At 46.2% G+C, this 15,748-nt stretch overlaps 1 protein-coding gene across 2 annotated transcripts in view; it reads right to left on the bottom strand.

Annotated features, from left to right (window-relative positions):
• The window catches only part of ATP13A3 (ATPase 13A3), a 71,118-nt gene extending 57,713 nt beyond the window's left edge, over nt 1–13,405 (bottom strand). For both annotated transcript variants that reach the window (XM_055127018.1, XM_055127019.1), the window contains exons 1-2: nt 13,307–13,405; nt 12,704–12,749 (exon numbers count right to left, since the gene is read on the bottom strand). The gene's annotated coding sequence lies outside the window, so the exon portion shown is untranslated. The remainder of the gene's footprint in view (nt 1–12,703; nt 12,750–13,306) is intronic.
• Nucleotides 13,406–15,748: the final 2,343 nt, after the last annotated feature.

Raw genomic sequence — 15,748 nt, 5'->3', positions numbered from 1 at the left:
TTGAAACTTTTATACATCCCCTTACATCATCTTCATGTGACTTTTCAAAATTACATGTCCAAGGACTGCATTATGAAAATGTTTTAATTGCTAGACTGATTTCAAAACTTTACCATCTGCTATGAAAAATGTAGCAGACAACAGAAAATAGTAGATAGGACTACCATGATAAAACTAAAACTCCAGAATATCCAAAGCCATCAGAAACAAAAAGGAAAGACCTAGAAAAGACCTTTCTTTCCCATAAAGAAGATCACCAACAATTCCTAAGGCAATAATTAAAAAAAATAATTAAAAAATTAAAAAAATCTAAAGACCAGTGAAGTGGCTCAGTGGTAGAACACTTACTTGTCTTGTATGTGTGAGGCCCTGAGTTTGATTTCTGGCACCACATGGGCCTCAATAGCATGAAGCACCAAGCTCCGAGTAAGGGTGTAGCCCAAAGCCTGGAATCCACCCCATCATCCCAAAGTGCCAAACAAGTAAGCTAGAACCAGCAGCTTCTGGACATAAGAGTGTGTTGGGGTGGGAGTGAAGACGACTAGTGTGCTGTGCGGAACAGTCCTACCATTCACAGGTAACCAGCATTTTTCAGTATCAAGGGGGAGGGGGAAAGCTGAACACATGTATCAGTATCCAATTCTACAGTATCTGACCAAACTTACTTCTGAAGTTAAGAGGAACTTCCAAAATATTTCATGGTGTTTATCATACCACTTTACCTTGATCACACTCTTAATTATTTTTCCCCAGGTACGGTAACTTGATTATTTAAGTTAAATGTTGAAGACCAATCACTTTGAGGACTCCCTTAAATATACTTCTGGGATGGGGAGCAACACCACCAACTGGGGGAGGAGGGTTCCAATCCCCAACACCCCATATGGTCCCCAAGCACTGTGAAGCATCATTCCTGAGTACAGAGCCAGGAATAACTCCTAAGCACCGCCAGGTATGGCCCTAAAAACAAACAAAAAACAAAAGAAAAACAAATACATTTCTACTAACCCATAGCTTGATCATGGTTAGTTTTTACATTTCTTCTACATCTGGCCCAAATGTGGAAAAGTACTAGTCACTGATAAACTATAAATGGCACAAAATCCTGATTCTTTTGTCAAACTAACTCATTTATAAGCATTAAGTGAAATATGCCATATTCATTTCTGTATTTGGAACATTATAGGAGCTTCACAAATTTAATCCAAATTTCACAAGCTCCTTTGCGTGCCTTGATTTCAGCTTCTCTACTCATGATACATTCTAACCACAGATTTCAGCCTTTGCATAGTCTGCTGTAACACTCTTCCACCAGTAGATGGCATTACAACACTAGTAAAGAGGATGCCAGTTTCCAAGAAGCTACTGATAGATCGAGTGATTCAAGATGAGACACTATATACTAAAGCTTTTAATACCACTAGGGATACGAATGAGAAAACACAAGTTGTCTGTACAGTAAGAGCCTGTCTTGTGTTTCTCAATAGAAAACTTAAACATACAATAAAAGATCACTCTCATACTATATTCAGTTGGACTGGAGCGATAGCACAGTGGGTAGGGCGTTTGCACGTGGCCGACCCGGGTTGATTCCTCTTGTCCTTCTCAGAGGGCCCGGCAAGCTACCGAGAGTATCCCTCTGGCACAGCAGAGCCTGGCAAGCTACCCAAGGTGCATTCGATATGCCAAAAACAATAACAGGTCTCACAATGGAGACATTACTAGTGCTCAATCGAGCAAATCAATGGGACAGACAGTGACAGTGACTCATTCAAACTATCTAAAAACCTTAATTCAGGTATCTACAATGTTGTGGAATACAGAAGAACATTTACAAAGAAACATGAACAAGTACATGAACCTACTGGAGTACAAAATTGGGTTAAGGATAAAATTACGTAGTAAAACATCACTTCTGGGGCTGGAGTTATAGCACAGCGGGTAGGACGTTCACCTTGCACGAGACCGATCCGGGTTCAAATCCCATCATCCCATATGGTGCCCTGAGTACTGCCAGGGGTGATTCCTGAGTGCATGAGCCAGGAGTGACCCCTGTACACTGCTGGGTGTGACCAGAAAAAAAGAAGAAAAAAATCACTTCTCTATTGAACTGGTCAAAAAGAAAAAAGACATTCATATGTTGGTTTTTTTTTTTTTTTTTTTTTTGCTTTTTGGGGACGATATGGGATGCTGGGAATCTAATCCGGGTCGGCTGCGTGCAAGGCAAATGCCCTACCCACTGTGCTATCGCTCCAGCCCCCATATGTTGTTCTTAAAGTGAATATATATGCACTACCTTTTTCATTACTGAAAAGCCAATTTGTATATTAAAATTTAAAACCTTATATTTTGATTTAACAATTCCAGTTAGAAAGTTGTCACATGTACCTACACATTTATCTTACCATTACTACTTTCTTTTAATTCCATTGATTTATTAGACTTCCAGAGTCTTAAGTTTTATGGTCATTTTCCTTTGTGGGTGAGATACTGAAGTAGCACAAAATAAATTGTATGGCATGAATGTGCAATACAACAGGAACAGGAATGTGTAATACAACAAATCAAGAGTTATAATACAACTTGCATAAACAAAACATATGTGAGTAATTTTTCCAATTACTCACACTTTTTGCAGAAATTACACTCAGAAGTTGGTAGATTTCTTTTTAATTGTTCAAAGATGTGGAAAAGGGGGACTGGAGCGATAGCACAGCGGGTAGAGTGTTTGCCTTGCACCCGGCCGACCTGAGTTCGAATCCCAGCATCCCATATGGTCCCCTGAGCACCGCCAGGAGTAATTCCTGAGTGTAGAGCCAGAAGTAACCCCTGTGCATCGCCGGGTGTGACTCAAAAAGCAAAAAAAAAAAAAAAAAAGATGTGGAAAAGGGTTTGGTTAAAGAAATAGAGGAACATTTCTTTCATTCTTATATCAGGACTATTGCTTCTAAACTGTGGTTTTATTAATCCAAACCTCTAAAACCTGCTTGCCATTTTAACCAGTAATTAAAACAATGGCACCGAAATACAAATACTCAATACATATTAATAAATCCATTTTATATAAATAAAATCAGGAAGCTTCTTAGATGAAACCTTGGTGCTGTGGGTAGGTAACCGTCCTGAAGCATACACATTCTGTATGGCTCATGTGACACATTCTATATGACTCAAACTTGGTAGCAACTGCTTGCGGTATTATCCTTTCAGTAGAGTCAAGTGCACTGTTAGTAGTAGTACTTACAAAGTCAACCCAAAAAAATTATATAGCAGTTGCATATAGCAACAAAAAAGTAATACTGTTCACAGGAAACTATAGCTATGAAACAGAAAAGTGCAGAAGACGTGCTAAGATTAGGAGGTGGGGAGAATCTGAGATGGAAAAAAAAACACAAAGCTTCCCAGACTCCTTAGTATGGTTTAGGAGTTACAAAGATCCCAGATATTTTTAAAATCACTGTATCACTGTCATCCTGTTGTTCGTCGATTTACTCAAGTGGGCACTAGTAACGTCTCTATTATACTCAGCCCTGAGATTTTAGCAGCTTCCCCTTACTCGTCTTTCCCAACAATTGGAGGCTCTTTCAGGGTCAGGGGAATGAGACCTATCTTAACTGTTTTTGGCATATCGAATACGACACAGGTAGCTTTCCAGGCTCTGCCGTGCGGGCGGGATAATTTCTAAAATTAACACCAAAAATAATTTTTTTATTAATTCAGCTTGCTCTACTCCAAGATCATTATATTGTTTCAAGAAAATAAATTAGCTTAAATCAATACACTACAGTATGGCTCACACTTCAGCATCCCAGACATTAAAAAAATAAAAAGACATTACAAAGACCTAACCAGAAAGAAGCACAAAATCAGTAGGCAACAATTCCACTCAAAAAGTAAAATCCTTGGGGCTGGGGCAATAGCACAGCGGGTAGGACGTTTGCCTTGCATACAGCTGACCCAGGTTAGAATCCCAGCATCCCATATGGTCCCCTGAGCACTGCCAGGAGTAACTCCTGTGCATGGCCAGGTGTGACTCAAAAAGAAATAAAAAACAAAAAACGTTAAATCCTGGGGGCTGGAGTGATAGCACAGCAGGTAGGGCGTTTGCCTTGCACCCAGCCAACCCAGGTGGTCCCTCAAGCACTGCTAGGAGTAATTCCTGAGTGTACAGCCAAGAGTAAACCCTAAACATCGCTGTGTGACCCAAAAAGAAAAAAAAAAAAATCCTTCAAGTTTATTTATAACTGACAGGCTTTTGGATATGCTTTGTGAAATTTGCATATTTCTTTCTGCTTTAGTCTCAGCAATTTGAAACCTTTCCATTTTAACTTTAGAAGACAGTACAAAGACCTTACAGCTATAGTCAACAAGTAACTTTAAAAATATAACATTTTAAATTATTATTAAAAAGGGTATGGCCTCATCCAAGATACAACCATCATAGAAATCTAAACTTTCCCATTTCCTGTGATCATTCTGTAATCCACTGTGAACTTTTCCACTGTATCCAATGCCATGCCAAGCATATCTGACATTTGTACAATATTTTGTTTATACTTTTACAGGGGGGCTGGAGCGATAGCACAGCGGTAGGGTGTTTGCCTTGCACGCAGCCAACCTGGGTTCAATTCTTCCGCCCCTCTGAGAGCCCGGCAAGCTACCAAGAGTATCTTGCCCTCACGGCAGAGCCTGGCAAGCTACCCGTAGTGTATTCAGTATGCCAAAAACAGTAACAAGAAGTCTCAAAATGGAGACATTACTAGTGCCCACTCAAGCAAATCGACCAGCAACCAGATGGGATGACAGTGACAGTGACTTTTACAGGAATTCACCTACTGTAGCTAACCTTTTTCAATCAATATTGTCTTTGCACTGCTGGGAGAGGAACTCAGGACCTCACAGATGCAAGGTAAGCCCTCTATCACTGAACATCCCAGTTTCAAAATTCTCTTATAAAACAAGGAAAAAAATCTTAGCCACAGTCAGCATTTTTTTTCACATTCCCTATAAAGTCAGCCATAGAGTAAGTTCATCTCAAAAATCTTAATAATAATTAAGAAATGACTGTACCACCAAGGACTGCTTTCCAAACATTTCTCTGAAAACCAGCTGTTGCAGGGTCAGAGAGCTAGTACTGAGGGCAGAGCACTTGCCCTGGGGATCCCATATATGATCCCATATATGGTCCCCCAAACCCTGCAGGCATGATCCCCGAGCACAGAGTCTGGAGTAGGCCCTGAGCACACCCTGGTATGACCCAAAAATATAAAACAAAGAAAACTAGTTATTGCTCCAAAATGTACCTGAAATACAAAGAATATGTAAACAGTGATTAAGCTTCCGAATGGCCAGCTCAGGCCATGGGGCTGGGAGCCAGGAAAACAAGCCTCTACTTCCTCTGCCCACTTCTTAACTATTAATATTGTCGGGCCTCTCTCTGTAACATCACCAAGGGTCAACAGAAACCACCACCCACGGCGGCAACTACCAACCATTCCAGTACTGATCTTTCCACTAAGCTCCAAACCCACAGATTCAACATCTATTATCCATGTTTCCAGACAGCTAAAATTCAATAGTTCATTTTATCTATTTAGCCCTCCACCAGCACCAATTCTCCCTACTCCTTTAATGAGTAAGATTTACCGAAGAATTCTTTCCTACCCACATCTTCTGTATCCAACTGGCAACAAAATCTTATCTTTCTATCTTTCTCAAATCCACCTCTCCCAGGCATGTCTCAACTCAGATTCTGATCCCTCTTCTAATCTCTTATTCAAATCAAAATAGCAACTAGATAAGATCATTTCCCCTCTCTGCTTAACATTTCTTTCTTCTGGGGATATGTGAGATGGGGGAGTTTGGGAGACTCAATGGGCTGGAGCGCTTTGCTTGCAGAGGCCAGGGTTCCGCAAGCACCACCAGAAGTGTCCCCCTTGAACTGCTTAGGGAGTCGTCTCTAAGCACCGCCAGGCAGAACGCAAAAACAAGGGGAAAAAATTCACCAATTGCTTTTCTTTAAAAATTTCTTCTATTTTCATTGTTGACGTTGCACACACCCCCGCCCCCGCTCTGGAGCTCACCAAAGGTCACATAACTGGTCGCGGTGCTTATACACAAAGCCCTGGTGCACAGGGAGGTTTGTGCTCCTCTCTGGTGCTTATGCAGAGGCTTCCCAGCCCCGTACTCTTCTCTGGGGCGCACACGTATGGTTGTGCCGCTCACCAGTCACTGCAGTGCTCCTGAAAACACTTATCAGAGGTTACACCACTGACATTCACAAATCTTTCTATCAGCAGTGCTCATTGGGGGTCACACCCCATCCACTCCTTTTCTGGAAAGGGATCTCACCAAATGATGCTTAGGAGCCACACCTGGCTCTTTTACAATGCTTTTTGTGGTGTTCACATATATCTGACTAAGGTATGCCAAAAACCATGCATGGTAGCAGGGATCAGGCAGCAGAGCTGTCAGGCTCAGACAGCACAGCTACTGGGATCATGCTCAGTGTTAGTGGGACACTAGGGATTTGTACGTGACCATATGCTTGCAAGCAGATACTCTGCTAAAAGCCCCCTCCAGACCACTAGTTTAAAATTTCAACAGCTTCCCATTATATGCATCATTTGCCTATCTGTAAGATTGCTCCCAAAATTATTTTATGGGGGCAGGGAGAAAACTTAAAGTGCTGAATCACATATTTTGTATGTGGGAGCCCTAAATTCAATCCCCAGCACCATATGGTACAAGCAACGCAAGTTGTATGCCCTGCCCCATCCCCAAAAAACACTTACTCTTGCTCACATAAACTGAAGGGAAAATAGTGGACTAAACAAAATTAGGCATTTCTTTCACTAACAAAGGGGTTTTTTGTTGTTGTTGTTGTTGTTGTTTTGCTTTTTTGGGTCACATTGGCGATGCACAGGGGTTACTCCTGGCTCATGCACTCAGAAATTACTCCTGGTGGTGCTTGAGGAACCATATGGGATGCTGGGAATCGAACCCAGGTCGGCGGTGTGCAGGGCAAACAAACGCCCTACCCACTGTGCTATCACTCCAGCCCTCTCACTAACAAAGATTTTTAAAGACATAAGCACAATATGATGTTTCCCTGCCATGGAGAACTGGGGTACAAGGCGGACCTAATTGGGCTCCAACGACAAAAATCACAATGAATTGGAAGTATGTATGTGAAACCCTCCAGAATCTGGTTCCAATGAGCTATTCCCACCATCCACTCCCATTATACAGAACACAATTTGTAGTTCCTCCATGACCCCTATTTCTTGACTTCTTCCTTCATCTATGCTTTCCTTCCACCAAAAATGCCTAATGGTTAAAGAGCTCCTACATAGGGCAGAAGCGATAGTACATGGGTAGAGTATTCGCCTTGCACGCAGCTGACCTGAGTTCAATCCCCTGCATCCCATATCTGCCTGAGCATCACTGGGTGTGACCCAAAAAGCAAAGGGGAAAAAAAAACACCCTCCTCTATGTCCCTCCTTCCAGACCCTGGTCAAGGTCTTCTCCCTATCTTCTCTTCATACTTGAGCTGTCTGGGGGATAGTTAAACACAACACTGGTAGAAAATTCCTCCCACCTCCCATCAGAGGACTTCTACTGCTGTCCTACAACACTGGACGTACAAACTAATTACCTTAAAGAATGAGAACCAAGCCAGCAACCAGCATTGTAACTGGATGAATGAGATAACAAGCCATAGGTGTTAGGGCTCCTCTTTTACTAAAAAGAAAAATTAAAAACTAATTCTGACACCTGCTCCTACATCTCTTTTGTCTCTTTCCCTACTCTCCAAAGCCCTCATTCCCAGGCCCCTTAATGGTATCGTGTAACCCTCTACTACTCCCTCCATGGAAGAATTTTTCAGTATCAAACACCTTTTCTCTAATCAAGAGTCATTCTGTTCAAAAGTGAATAAATAAATGATCTGTGTAGCTTCTCAAAGTTGATAAACTAATGCAAATCAACTTTTTACGTAACAATAAAAATCCAGTACGGAGATATGGTTAATGCCATTTCACTACTGAGAAGCTGGAGTGTACACGGCTCTTGGAGTCTTCCTAAGAGTCCCTGAAGTGCCTCCACTTCCTCACGCCATCGACTCCACAGAAGCAGCAGTGCACATACCTAGCAGGGCTAGAGCTGATGCTACAGCAACCCTATGGATTAACCCTTTCTTCCTGATTGAAAAAGGTTGAGTGTAAGTTTTCAGTACTCTGGACAGAAAACTCTCACTGATATATTCACCAATGAATCTGAAATAGTACCTTTTCTGATCCAAACCACTGCCTGATTTAGGAAATGGCAAATAAGAAAACCCTGACATTGTTCGAGTATACTAACATCTCAAAATTAAGTCAAGACATTAAAATTAACATTCTAGAAAGAATCATGGTTTATTACCATGACTGATTTCATAGAGTTATCTGTCGTGGGGCAGGGAGATGCTCAAAGGGCAGGCGTACCTGAGAAGGAACCACATTTTATCCCTAGCATGGAACAGTTGACGAAGTACCACTGGGCTGGGCCCCGACAGCTTCCAACTCTGCTAGATCTGAGAAAAACCAGACAAGTATCATCTGGAGTGGGCCCAGAGGCCCGGAGCACTGCCTGAGGAAACCCACCCCAAAAAGCATCATCTGTTAGAATGTCTCCATATGCCAAATACTGTTGTTAGAAATTACAATTAAGGGGCTGGAGCAATAGCACAGCGGGTAGAGCATTTGCCTTGAACGTGGCTGACGGCTGACCCAGGTTCAATTCCCAGCATCCCATATGGTCCCCTGAGCACCGCCAGGAGTAATTCCTGAGTGCAGAGCCAGGAGTAACCCCAGGTGTGACCCCAAAAGAAAAAAAAAATTACAATTAAATTTCTGAGTTCAAAGAGCCAACTCTAGTGCGTTAGCTATAAGAAAGCAAACACATATCAACAAAATGGCCTGAGTGCTGCAGTAAAACAGTTATCACAGGACCAATAGGAGCACAGGGAGGAGTAAGAGAAAATCAAAGGACAGAGCTATTCCTTGACCCAAGATCAAGAATATAAAATCCACCCAGTGAAATTAATAAAAAAGAGGGACACAGCAGAGGACCAGAATTCAAGCAGCATTACCACATATGAAGTACAAAGGTAAGAAATTCTAGAAATTCCCAAAAAGGTTATTTTTTGGATGGATATAAGTGAGGTTGGGCCACAACTGGTGTTTTTGTGGACTACTCTCAGCTCTGTGCATTCCAGCAGTGCTCATAGGACCATGTGATGTCAAGAATCAAACTGAGGGTCAGATGCATCCTAGGCAAGCACCTTAACCCCAATACTATTCTCTCTGGCTTCATGAAGGTTACTTAAACGAACTGCAGCCCACGTGGCCACTGAGGAACAGCTGGAAATGGAAAAGTCTTGTATAACCTGAGAATGATATGGATTACGCCAATTCAATCTAAAAATATACCCAGTAAATTATAACCAAGTATCATACTTATTGCCTATAAAAATCAGTTCTTATGCATTACAATAAATAATGCTACAATTTTTAAGGAAAATTGACCAAAGGTCATTCACTATGGACTGTACTAAAGATTTCAGAAAAAAAGCCCATTGAGATGATTAACCTGAGAGCTGATAATACAAAGGGCTGGGTGTTTGCCTTGCACACTGCCGACCCTTTGATCCCCTAGCATCCTATATAGTCCCAGAGATCCATCAGTGATCCCTGAGCTCAGAGCCAAAAGTAAGCCTGAGTACTGCTGGGTGTGGCCCAGAAACAAACAAAAAAGATGATTAACCTGATTAAATCATGCAGCTCAGGGCCAGAGCAATAGCACAGAGAGGTGTTTGCCATGCATGTGGCTGATCCAGGCTCAAGCCATAGCATCCTCCAGGGTCCAAAGAGCTTACCAGGAGTAACCTGAGTGCAGAGCCAGAAGTAAGCCCTGAAACTGCTGGGTGTGGAGCCAAACACCAAAATAAATAAAAAACAAAATTTTTTTTGTTTTTCTTTTGGGGAGTCACACCTGGCAATGCTCCGGGGTTACTCCTAGTTCTGCAGTCAAGAATTACTCCTGGTGGTACTCAGGGGACCATATGGAAAGCTGGGATTAAACTGGGTCAGTTGAATGCAAGGCAAACATCATGCCCACTACATTCTCTCTTAGGCCCAAGAAATAAAATTTCTGAGATTATACATATACTCAACAACTCCATAAGATAAAAACAGGAAAAATGGGGCTGGGGCAATAGCACTGCAGGTAGGGCATTTGCCTTGCATGTGGCGAACCCTGGTTCGAATCCCAGCATCCCATATGGTCCCCTGAGCACTGCCAAGGGTAATTCCTGAGTGCAGAGCCAGAGTAACCCCTGTGCATCGCCGGGTGTGACCCAAAAAGAAAAAAAAAAAAACAGGAAAAATATTTATACTTTTCCTGAAAATTAAATTTCATACCTAATTAGGATCTGAGTCAATAGTCAAAACCAAAAGAATTAAGTAAAAAAATTAACACGAGAAATTTTGATTTAAGAGATTAACCACAACTCAGTTCATTTACCTCATCTCACATAAAAGGAAAAAAAACCTCAAATTTATGCTACTTCTTCCTATTTCTTCACTTATACTAGTGGTCTCTAAAGTCAAAACCTGCATTTTCATCTGTAACTCCCAAGGAGCTCCATTTTCATGTCTTGAGGAGATGGACCCTTATGACACATAACCCTATATAAACACACACACACACACATACACACACACACACACAAAACGAGGTATGTGTGGGGAGGGTGGGGGTGGGGACAACAATGTTGTATATCTATAAGCAGAGCCTCATCCAAGCCAGGTGAGTACTCCTCCACTGATAAGCCACATCCAAGGCTCTTAAAAGTTCTCTTTCAATCTGGCAGTCTAAAAGTTTGTTACTTAAATTAATGTTATACCATCTCAAATATAGCAAAGATCCCCAATACAAGGAGTTTAGTATGTTGTTAGATCAGATGCTGGGAACGGTTTTCTCTGGAGAACCATTTTAGAAAATTGTTTAGCAATTCCCATCAATTTTCCTCACTCTCAGACAATTAGACAGTTCTCCCTTGTCTCAATTCCACTTTTCTCCCTTCTAATTACAATAAGACTGTTTTAAACTATTACAACAGTTATCTTTTTTCCAATTACGACTTAGGCATTACAATTCAAATTTCAGTTAACCTAATACAAAATTTTAATATAACTTTTATAATGACTTTTTATAGTTACCATTAACTTCAAGACATTCTACCTTATGAATATTATAAACACCGGATGAAATAAGTTCAAAATCATTTTTACCTGTATCTTAAATATGTGGCGAATTCTGATCCTCTTATTTCACTACTTTACAAACATGAAGATCAACAAAATTCAAGTAACAAAACTCAATTATTTTCTTGATTTTTGTATATCTGAACTAGCTAGGTGGGTTCATTAGAATACGGTTCTGATGACTATAAATTCACTCTCTCCATAAGTCAATTAGCTTCATTTCACATACTGTGTTCCAAAACCAAAAACTCAGTAACACTCTCTATCCAAATCTTGCCAGATGAGTTATATGGTACACTTAGAATATAGTCCATCACCAAGACAAACATTCTAGTGATGTATTAAGTAAATGTCAGAAACTAGATTATCTCCTTTAAGGTATGAGGGCTGGAATGATAGTATGGGGGTAGGGCACCTGCCTTGCACACAGGGGACCAAGGTTTGACCCCTGCCACCTCCAACGGTCCACCCAGCACACCAGGAGAGATTCCTGGAAGGAGCCAGGACTAAGCCCTAAGCAGCACCTGGTGTGGCCCCCGACCCTCACAAAAACTAAAAATATAGTCAACACTATGAACTGGTTTAAGAGTTCCAAGTATTGCCTCCGAGTACGTGTAAGTTGCTAACTCCTATTCAATGTATGGTCACAGATGGTAAGTCACGAAGATCTCCCACTTAGTATTCATGTAATTAGTTTAGGTTGCCAAGACTGCCAATGTAATAAAATTCAGCTTTCGAGAAACCCAAGCAATCAAGCTCGTTTGGAAATCGTCTCTTCCAATACTTCAGAAATTACAACCACCTTGTCATTCAGGGGGACTCAATTCTCATTCCCATGGCCATCCAGACCCGTGGGACAAAGACCAAGTTCCGCAGGATGCCTCAGACGACTTCAGATCTTTAGAAACAAGGTATACTCCTATTCCGCAAGCCTGTACTCAGAGGTCACCAGGTCACAAAAATGCCAGCAGTGACCAGAGACAGCAGACCCGGACCACCACCGTTCCACGAGGCCCAAATCTACTCCTTACCCGCCCCCCACTCCCCCCCCCAAAAAAAGGTACGGTAAATCGGAATACCTTTACTATAGAAACAAAACACAAGAAGTTACTGGTTTTGCAGTGATCTTTTAACCCTCTCCCCGAGGCTGCATTTGTCAGCCCTTGGGGGGGGGGGGATCTCAACTTCCCAACTTACACATCTGAAAAGCCCACAGAGATTCCCACCCAGTGAGGGTTACCCATCCGAGGCAGAATCCGCCCGCAGGACACGGGCTGCCGCTGTTTCTAGGTTTACGACTCCACGGCCATTCATTTTGCACTAATGTGACCACTAAATATAGCTCGAAGACACACGGGCGATTAAAAGCAGTTCATTACGGGAGTGATTCATACCTCCGATGTCCAGACAACCGAGCTCCGGGGATGTTCCCGTCAGGATCTGCGGAAACGGGGAGGGAGGAAAGGAAAAACACCTGTCACCCAAAAAAACAAAAAAAAGAAGGCGTTCCAAACTGAGAGACGCCCCCCACCCCCGCAGCGAGGGCCCGCGACCCCACCCCGCAAAGCACAGGGCACCCATCCGGCAGCGCTGCCTGGACCAAGGGCGGGGGGTGGGGGGGGAAGAGCTGCGCGTGGGCCACGTAAGTGCCGGAGGCCGGGGACGCGGGTCCTCGGGTCCTCACTCGCACGAGTGAGTCCCGGGGCGAGGCGGCGGGGCGGGGCGGTCCGGTTCGGCCCGGCCCAAGCCCCGGGGGTCTCCCCGAGTGGCCCGGTCCATCACGGGAGCTTCGGTCCGCCCGCGGCGGCCGCGCTGACCCACCCGGGAGCGCGGCCAGGTGCCGGCGGGTGTAGACCGCTCCCCGGCACACGCACACGCGCGCCTCACCTGTCCCGCACACGCGCCGCCCTCCCGCCCACCCCGACCCCCGCCTCTCCCGGGGGGCGCCGCCCGCTCCCGCCGCCCGGCCAGGTCCCGCGGGGGCCCCGGCCGCTCACCGCGCTCCCGCCGCTCGGCGGCCGCCGCCGCCGCCCGCCCGCCCGCCCGCTCGGACGCCGAGGAGCCGCGGGGGGCCGAGGCCCGGGCCGCCGCTGTCGCCGCCGCCGCGCCTCAGCCCAGCCCCATCGCCCTCGGCCGGCGCCCGCGGCCGCGCGTCGCTCGGCTACGAGGCGCCGCCGCCGCCGCCGCCGCGCGCCGCGGCTCGGGGCTGAGGGGAGGCCGGCTCGGCGGCGGCGGCGGCGCGGCCCGGGCCGGCGAGCCCGGCGGCGGCGGCTGAGGCGTTCGCGCTCTCCTCGGCGGCGCCCGCGGCGTGCAGCCCCGGCCCGGCGAGAACAAGGGCGGGCGGCGGGCGCGGGCGGGCGGGCCGGGGAGGGGGGCGGTGTGCGCTCCCGAACAGCCTCCCGCCGCGAGCCGCGTCGCCGCGAACCCCCCTCCCCTCCGCCGAGGCGCCCGAATCTCGCCGAGGGGAGAGCCGGCGGGCGGGGGGGCAGCGCGCGAGCTCGGGACTCCCGCGCCGGATGTGAGGTCACGTGAGGGCCTCAGCCCCGCGCCAAGGGCGGAGGGGCGCCGAGGGGACGTCAGGGGGCGGGGCGCTGGGTGGGGGCGTGGCCTACTACCGGCCCCGCCCATCTCGTCGATTTCACCCTTCCCACCCCCCGCCCCCCCACGCACAGCACACACAGAGACACAGACACAGACACACACACACACACCACACCACACCACACACACCCTCCCCGGCCCCGGAGCCTGCGAAGGCAAAGAAAGAGGTGGGAGAAGGTACCCGAAGAGCGGACTGCGGAGCGCGGTGACTAACGTGGAATGGCAAATTGAAGGAATTTGCCACCTTCGCCGTAGAAAAACTCAATCGAGTCCAGACTCCCGTTCGATTGCACGGGGAAACTGAGACCCACCCCACCCCACCCACCCACCCACCCACCCCCAGTGAATGAGTGGGCTGGACTAGACTGGCCAGCGGAGCTCCGGCTAGACCAAGGATGGAAATGAAGCCGGATCCTAGCTCCCAGTCCGGGTTGCTTACATTCCTTCAGAACACCTCCCCGCCCTAAAGCAAACAAACAGAAAGAAACCTGTAAATCCCATTTCACTACCGGCTCTCGCGGGCTGCCCGGGAGAAAGCTCCCACGCGCACACTCCAGCGCCTCCGGCGGGAAGGAGTTTCTTCCGACAGCGCTGAATGCGAGTTAAATACTTCCCGCGGCAGATTTATCTTGCGGCAGGGCCCCGGCCGGATATCCAAATCACAAGCTTGGTTTTCCAGGCGTCCCTTCTGCTACCGCGCTGCGCGCGCTCACAGCCACTGCCTGGGAGCCGGGGTCTCCCGCGCCCCTGGGAGCTGGCAGTCTGCAGTCCTCCACCACTGCCAAGGAGGGGTCTGCACGTGTGCGCACTTGGGGGAGGTGTTGCCTGGGCTGGGAGCATTCATAGCACCCTGATATCTCAGGAGAGGCAGCACAGCACACCCTGGATCTGTGCAATGACACCTGCTGCTGGTTGGTGGGGAGCTAGTTTCCACCGATGTCCTCGTACTAAGCGGCATGGACAGCGCACTGGGCCTGAGGCATCCACTGCTTGTATTCCCACGGTCAGTGTCTCCCTGCTAGTGTCAAACCCCTCTCTGAGTTCAAATGATTCTGGGAGATAAAAAAAATGTGGAAGGGTGGGGTAAACTCTTAGGAGCTATCTTGGTGGAGTTAACCTTTTTCTTGGTTGTTTTGTTTTTCGTTGGCCGGGAGAAGGGTGCCGACACCTTCAATGCTCTAGGTTGATTCCTGGCTCTGCATTCAGGAATTATTCCCAGTGGTGCTCTGGGGACCGTATCAGATCCTAAGTATCAAAGCGTGCAAGGCATATGCTCTACCCGCTGTACTATCGCTCCAGCTCTGGTGGGATTAAGCTTTCAAAACCTCACTGAGGGATTGCCCCATAGCTGGAAGACTGCTTCATGAGCAGAGGGGAGAAGGCAGATGGAAAAGAGAAGGGATCACTTAGAAAATGATGGCTGGAGGAACCAGTCAGGATGGGAAATGTGGGCCAAAAGTAGATAATGGACCAAACATGATGACCTCTCAGTGTCTGTGTTGCAAGCCATAATGCCGAAAAGTAGAAAGAGTATGGGGAATATTGTCTGCCATAGAGGCAGGGGAGGGTGAGAAAGAAGGGGTATACCGGGGATATTGGTCGTGGGGAATGTGCACTGGTGGAGGGATGGGTGTTTGATCATTGTGAGATTGGAACCCAAACATGAAAGCTTTTAACTATCTCACAGTGATTCAATAAAATTAAAAAAAAAAAAAACCTCGCTGAGGACAGTACAGCCAGAGCACTTGCCTTGTGCCCAGCTGACCCAGAGTCAATCCCTGCCATTCCATATGGTCCTCGGAGTAAAGAGCCAGAAGTAAACCCTGAGCACCACTGGG

Source organism: Sorex araneus, chromosome 2, assembly GCF_027595985.1.
Source record: "Sorex araneus isolate mSorAra2 chromosome 2, mSorAra2.pri, whole genome shotgun sequence".
NCBI lineage: Eukaryota > Metazoa > Chordata > Mammalia > Eulipotyphla > Soricidae > Sorex > Sorex araneus.
The sequence above is the reverse complement of the archived record's forward strand: the minus strand, read 5'-3'. Positions and strand labels throughout refer to the sequence as shown.